This window comes from Elephantulus edwardii, unplaced genomic scaffold (genome assembly GCF_000299155.1).
Source record: "Elephantulus edwardii isolate Elephantulus edwardi_28Jun2011 unplaced genomic scaffold, EleEdw1.0 scaffold00391, whole genome shotgun sequence".
Classification (NCBI taxonomy): domain Eukaryota; kingdom Metazoa; phylum Chordata; class Mammalia; order Macroscelidea; family Macroscelididae; genus Elephantulus; species Elephantulus edwardii.
Window position 1 is genome coordinate 151,128 of NW_006400141.1, and position 7,688 is coordinate 158,815.

Consider the following 7,688-nt stretch of genomic DNA (forward strand, 5'->3'; position numbering starts at 1 on the left):
TTTGATTAAATCCATTCTTTTAGTTGGGAAAAAATTGTCTTGAGTAAAAGTCAACACTGCTTTAGTTCTTTTTTAAAACTTTATGTATATGTATGTGTGTTTGTGTGTGTGTGTGTGAGTTTATATATGTGTCAGTATATATACATGTCAGTGTATATATGTATCAGTGTGTGTGTATATATATATATATATATATGCTAATGTGTACATATATATGCCAATGTACACACACACACACACACTGACATATATATATATGCTGGCTGACCTGTATAGAGCTTATATAATGTTGTTGCCTGGTATGGGCAGCATTTCACTATTCTTTGCTCCAGATAAGATGAGACCTTAATAGTTGTGTCTTAGATGACTGCTCACAAGTTTTTCAGCAGTGGAGATACAGAAATAAAATTCTTCTACTTGATTGAGTATCTCAGGTAAAACGAAGGAGATGATGATTCTTTGATATTTCCCCCCATTAGATCAAGAGGGAATATCAATATAAAAAAAAGAGAGAAGTTGTTAGTGCTTTCATTTTTCTTGGATCCGCATTCAGTATTCATAGCAGCAACTTTGTTCAGTGCTGATGCCAATTGAGCTATAGTCCTCTTTCACCAAAGGGCTTGTTATAAAGAAAGCATATTTATGATATGTTAAAAAAACCAAACCAAAACAACAAAATCCACCAAAACCCATCTATAGTACATTTTCGTAGTTTTGGAGGGGTTTCCACCCCCCCCCTTTTTTTTTTTTTGGTTAGTGATGGTATTAAGAGGTAAAAAGATGTTGGCACAAGTTTCTTAGAGAAAAAAATTCTCATAAATATATTCTTTAAATAATTTTCTTCAAATGGAAAGTTGTCCAGCATCAGAGTAAGACTTTCTAGAGGAAACTTTTTTTAGTCGTACAATAAGCTAAAAGGGTTAAAATATTTTCTCTAAAACCAACAGACCTCAGAGATAGTCTCCTTTATGATTTCGAGCTTTGCAAATCCACTAACTGGTCAGCAATGACTTAGTTCCAAATTGATGGCACACAACAACAAAATGTTGTTTTATGTGCTTTTGGGTCACTTGTGACTATTAGTAACCCTATGTACAACAGCTCTGAACCTGCACTGAATCCTGTGCCAACTTTATCTCTGAAACAGCTACCCCTGTCACTGAATCAATCCATCTCATCAAGGGTCTTACTCTCTTGCGCTGTCTTTCCATCTCCCAAGCATGATGTCTCTCTCCAAGGGCAGACTGGTCATTCTTTGTAACATGCCCAAAGTTTGTTAGACAAAACTTCAGAATGTTTGCCTCCAAGAAGCATCCTGTTTCATCATCTCCAGGATGAACCTGTTTGTTCTCCTAACAATACTCTTCTTCAGCACCACAGCTCATAGACATCAATTATCTTTTTATAATCCCTAGTCATTGTCCATCTTTCTGATCCATAGCACATCATTGTAAAAACTATGGCCTGGATCATGTTCACCTGAGACTCCAGACTGACATCATTGGCCTCCAGTACTCTGGATAGGTCCCTGACAGTAGATTTTCCCCAGTGCAATTAGTCTTTTGATTTCCTGTCTCCTGGTACCAAGACCATTGATTGTGGAGCCAAGCAAACTAAAGCTGTTAATACTCTCAATCTCTTTACCTTCTATCATGATGCTGTCATTTGGCCCAGTGGTGAGAATCGTTGTTTTCTTGATGTTGAGGTTAAATCCATATTGAAGACTGCAGTCCTTGACCTTCTGTAGCATGCATTTCAAGTCCTCCTCAGTTTCAACAAGCAGAGTTGTGTCATTTGCATAAGGCACATTGTTGATGAATCTTCCTTCAATCCTGAGGCCACATTCTTCCTCACATTGTGCAACTTTCAGGATGATTTTTTTCAGGATGATTTGTTTTGAGATAGGACACATCCCTTGTGTACACTCTTTCTAATTTTGAACCATCCAAATGCTCTGTTCTGATGACTGCCTTAAGGTGCAAGTATAGGTTTTGCATCAGCAGAATCAAGTGTTCTGATAGTTCCATTATTCTCACTAATACCCATTGTTTGTTGTGATCCCCACAGTCTAATGCCTTTGCATAGTCAATGAAACACAGATAGATGTTGTGATCCCCACAGTTTAATGCCTTTGCATAGTCAATGAAACACAGATAGACATTCTTCTGGTACTCTCTGCTTTCAGCCAATATCCACCTAACATTAGCTATAATATCCTTAGTATCATGGCCTCTTCGAAACCTAGCCTGCACTTCTGGCAGTTCTTAATTGATGTGCTGTTTCAGTTGTTTTTGGATCATTTTCAGTGAAATCTTGATATTAAAGCATGTGATATTAAAGATATTGTTCGATGATTTCCACACTCTGTCGAGTCACCTTTCTTTTGAATGGGTCAGTCAGTTGGCCAGGTGTTTGTCCTCCAGATTTTTTGGCACAAATTGGTGAGAGCATCCAGCGCAGTGTGTGTTTTGAAATATGTCAATTGGTATGCCATCAATTCCTGGGGCCTTGTTTTTTGCCAATTCTTTCAGAGTAGCTTGAACTTTTCCCTTCATCACCACAGGCTCTTGCTCCCATTTTGTTTCATGAAATTGTCTTGTGTCGGCCAATTCCTTTTGGTTCAGTGACTCTGTATACTCTTTCCATCTTTTTTTACTGTTTCCTGGATCATTTAATATTCTACCCAAAGCATCCTGAAGTATTACAAGTCGAGGCTTGACTTTGTTCCCGAGTTCCTTCAGCTTAAAAAGTGCTAGGCAGATTCTGCCCTTTTGATTTCTAACTTTCTCCTTGCACGTTTCATTATAATACTTTGCTTTTTCTTCCTGAGCTTCCCTTTGAAGTCTGTTCAGGCAACAGCATGATAAATACATGTAGAGAAGGTTGAAGTTGTCAAGTCTTACCCTGTGCTTAGATATGAATTCAACATAGTAGCAGAAGTCAAGAAATCAAAATCTTCTGTCAAGGCCTTCTCTTAAATGCTGATGAACAAGGTTGTCAGATTAAAGACTAAAGTGTACTTAATTCAAGACAGGCTCTCCCCATTGCTTTGTATTCTTGTGAATACTGGACAATGAATATGGAATATCAAAGAAGAATAAATTTCTTTATACTGTGGTATTGGCTAAGAGTGTTTAATCTATCATGGACTGTCAAAAGAACAAACGATTCTTTCTTGGAGTTCTTTCTTAATATTTTTTAAGGCTGGGGTGATGAAACTTTGTCTCACACACCTTGGCAGTCCTTGGAGAAAAATAGAGGATCAGAGAAAGAGCGGAAGACTTTTAACAGGATGAACTGAGAGAACGACTGCAACAACAGGTTGAGCATAGCAGACATTGTGAGGATGGCAAAGGAAAGGCGAAGATGTTATATGTTGTTTGTAAGGTCACTATGAGTCATTATCAGCTCAATGGCACCTCATAACAACAATATACCCTAATGTAATCACCAGCCTAATTGAGGCATAGCATATATTTCATCCTAGAATTTTTCTCATGCTCTGTACTATGAATACTATTCTAGAAACTATTACTTTTCTGATTTTTTTCACTTTAAGGTAGGTTTATCTGTTTTTCCATTTCATTTTTGTGGCATTGTATATGGTATTGGCCTTTTTTTGGTCTCTAACTTTTGCATACTGTTGCATTTTTCACTGATTTGTTTTTATTCTTGTTTTATGATATACCACAATATATTTATATGTATTATATCTACAACTGGTTTTATTTCATATGTTTCCTATCTTTGTCTATTGTAATTATAAGAGAACAAGAGATTTTATTGAAGATAACTTTTGGTGAATATATTCATTCATTTCTTTTGGTCATATTGTCACTGGTGTTGTAGAATACCATTGAGCCAAATAAGACTCAAAATGACACTTATAATAAAGCATAACTGTTACCGAGGAAGTATATTCGTCTGACAAAGTGCCCTATAACATAATTACCACAAGTGGATGTCTTTAACAAACAGAAATTCATTCCTGTATAGGTTGTTGTAGGGAGATGTGTTAGCTTGTTGTTGTTGTTGTTGTTCTTGTTTTCCTTTGAGTTGAGCACGACTCTTAACAACCTTATGAACAAAAGGCTTGAAGCCCCTCTACAACTATGAACATTTATCAAGTCTGTAGAGTTTCCACAGGCATGCTGTTTAGGAATTGGATGCTACTCCTGCTTCTTTAGAGAGTTCTGTTGGCTTAGCCCTAAGGAAATAGTTTGCTGTTGTTGTGTATCACCAAGTGAGACCAATGCATAACTGACCCTCTAGTGGGGTGGATTGTGTGTGTGTGTGAAGATACTTTATTTTTAAAACAGGTGACAACACTAACTTTTGGCCCATTCTGCCCCTGGACAAGCTACAAATGATTGCTCAGCAGCTGGGTGCATTCTTTAGTAGCATGTGTGAAAATGAATAAAAGCGTATATAAAACACATATTCAAATAGTTTCCATAGGAACTAAGTGTGACCCCATCGCCTAGTCTTCCATAGTGTTCCATCCCACCATACTTATAGAAAATTTCAAAACTAACAATAATTAAGTTAAATGGTCCCCCAAAATCCCTTAATTCAAGCTAAACTTGCAGTTAACAGCTACCAGGATGGTATCTACACATTAATACTAGCTGAAGCACAACTTGTTGGATGCCGTTTCATTCCACTTTCCCAAGCACAAGATAAGGGCAGAGTGCTGACATCCTGCTCCTCCACTTCAAGTGGATACTCATGGTTCTTGATTTGCTGCATGAGTTGCCATGTTGGCCCAGACATCACATAGTAGATAGCCGGCCTCTGAAACCCATTGAAAGTAGAGCCTGGCCTCTGGAACCCATTGAAAGTAGAGGCAGCAGCAACAGTGTAAGCACCCATGTTTTCAAACAACATCCAGTCCCCCACAATGTACTTCTGGCAGGTTACAGCGCTCAACAATCCGATCCAAGCCATCACATGTTGGTCCCCATATGCTAGATGAGTAATACTTCTCATCTGGTTTGGGTCTCTTTTGCAGCAGGGGCTTTACATGTGCATGATAGTAAAGGATGCAGTTAAATGAGTCATAAACCCCATCATTCACATAATACATAAAGGTTTGTTCACTCAATTCATCTTCATCATCAGAGCCCGTCTGTTCTTTTAATACAAGTTTCTTGGCAATAATATTAACAGCAAGAGTGAAAGCTGATGCAACATAGTATCTGCCTGGTTTAGCTATGATTTTTACTCCACAGTCTGATGGAAAATACTTGTCCAATGCTGGATTGATTACATTGGTGATCTCTTCAAATTTAAGCTTCACATCCTCAGATCCAGGAAAGCCACCATCAATATCAAGCAGATACATGCTAACACCAGCCTCAGCCCCCATGTCAAAGACACAACGGGTATCAGATATTGCTTGCACAAAGGTCTCTGGGTCGGTACAGCCACTACCCACATGGAAGCTGACACCAATGACATCAATGTTGAGTTCTTTAGCCCTTTCTAAAAGAAGCCTGCTGGTTTTGAGTGTGGCACCAAATTTAACACTAAGGCGACAGACTGCTTTGGAATCATCAGTGGCAATCTGCAAAACCAACTTTGCCTTTGGATGTGCCCTGGCAACTTTCATCAGCTCTACTTCACTATCAAAAGTCATCATCTGAACTCCATTATTGGCATCATACTTGAGATACTTGTTTACAAGGATTTGCATAGATTATCCCAAGACTCTGCACCAGCTGTATTTCAATCTTACTAGCACAGTCAAATCCTGTCCCGATGGTAGCCAGGGTCTTCACTACGGCTCTGCTATCATTACATTTGACTGCATAAAAGGGAGTGACCCGAGAAAGAGCTTTTAGCCATCTTAGATGCTTCTTCAGGATGTCTCCAAGGTCCGCAACATAAAAGGCATCTTTATCATCTGAAGAGGAAACTTCATTAATTTTTTGATCCAGAATATCCTTGGCAGTAAAACCTTCATCAAGGAAATGGCAGTCAAACTCTTCATTACTAAAGCTGTTCATGGTTTCTCAATGTTTTTCCAATATGAAATAAAAAGGAAAACTAAGAGACAGAATTTTAAATTGTTTCCTGCTTCTCACAATGGCCAATTCTTCTGAAATTTCAAATCCAACTGAGTAGCAGGCTTCTACCCTTGGTGTAGCACTGTAAAGGTTCTCAGTGCGCAGGGACGCCCCAGACCGGCCCCATGTAGACGCCACAGCGGGAGCCCGGGAAGAGCGGATTGGCAGCTCCCGCCTCTGTCCGCGCCGCTTCTGCCGCGCTCAGGCAGCCACCCGCCCGCCTGCCTCGCTTCCTCCCGCCGGAGCACCCCCGGCCCGCGGTGGCGCTGGAGCTGCTGCCTGAGGGGCGGCCGGCGGCGGGGGCTGCAGGGGACTGATCCCTCTAGTGGGTTTTCAGAGACAGTTCATTACATGAGAGGACATTGCCCATCTTTTTCCTCATGGTTTATCCAAACCATGCTCCTTTGTATTGGCGGCACAACTCATTACTACTCAACTCCGAGAGCTCCAAATTTAGATCTTCACTTCTGGATGACAGCATTCTCCCTCTGTCTCCCCACCCCCAACCTCCCCAGAGGAAAAGCCTTTGTTTTTCTATCAGCATCTATAGGTAGACCTGACATTCTTTGAAGATGAATAATTTATGTTTCTGTGCCTTGTTAGTAAGAAGGATATTTGTGGGACAGAAACTTATCTCCAAGGGGTATACTTTACCCTGGAAATTCTTTCTTGATGATACTATATTCTTCTTATTTCCTGGGAAAATTTTCATTACATCTATCAGGGCTGTGATGGGATTAAGGAATGTTTATTTATCTTTAAAAGTACCCCAACACCTTACATAGTTCGAGAAGCTGTTGTAGAACAGAAAAAGGCATCCTGCATGATTTAAAATCAGGAATTGTGTGCTCCAGGGCTGTATCCTTTCTCTTTAATCATCTCAATCTGTACGCTGATCAAATAATTCAAGAACTGGGACTATACAAAGAAGAATATGGCATCAGGATTGGAAGAAGACTCATCAACAATCTGCATTATGAAGATGACATAATGTTGCTTTTGAAATTTGATGACATGAGATTCTAGCTTCAGATAATAAAAAAATCACAGCTTTTAGTATGGATTACCTTTCAATATCAACAAAGATCTGTGTTACTGGAGCATTAAGCGACATCATGATAAATGGAGAAAGATTGATGTTGCCAATGACTTTGTCAATGACAGTCAAGAAATCAAAGAAATATTGCATTGAGGAAATCCTCTATCAATAAACTATCCAAAATAGTCATAATGTCAGTTTAAAGACAAAAATGAGGCTGATGCAACCCTTAATTTTTTCTGTTGTTTCCCGTGCATCTGAAAGTTGGACAATGAATATGAATGACAGCAAAACAAAATGTTATCTTTGAATAGTGTTGATGGAGTACAGTACTGAATATACCATGACTCTCAAAAGAACAAACAAGTCTGTTGGTGAAGAAGTGAACCTAGGGTGTTCGTTAGAGGCAAGAATGGTGAATCTTTCTAAAAAAAAAATTGTGTTTCATATATTACATACATTGTTTCATCATATCTAAAGCTAAAGAAAGTGAACTTAAATCCACAATTTTGCCTTGAGTCTATCCCATCTGAATTTAATAAACACCTCATGAATAGATTTGAGGCCTTGGACACTAATGA

The 7,688-nt window shown here is 39.0% G+C and overlaps 1 pseudogene; it reads right to left on the minus strand.

Annotated features, from left to right (window-relative positions):
• Positions 1-4,611: 4,611 nt before the first annotated feature.
• On the minus strand, positions 4,612-6,008 carry LOC102857661 (annotated as a pseudogene).
• Between the last annotated feature and the right edge of the window lie 1,680 nt (positions 6,009-7,688).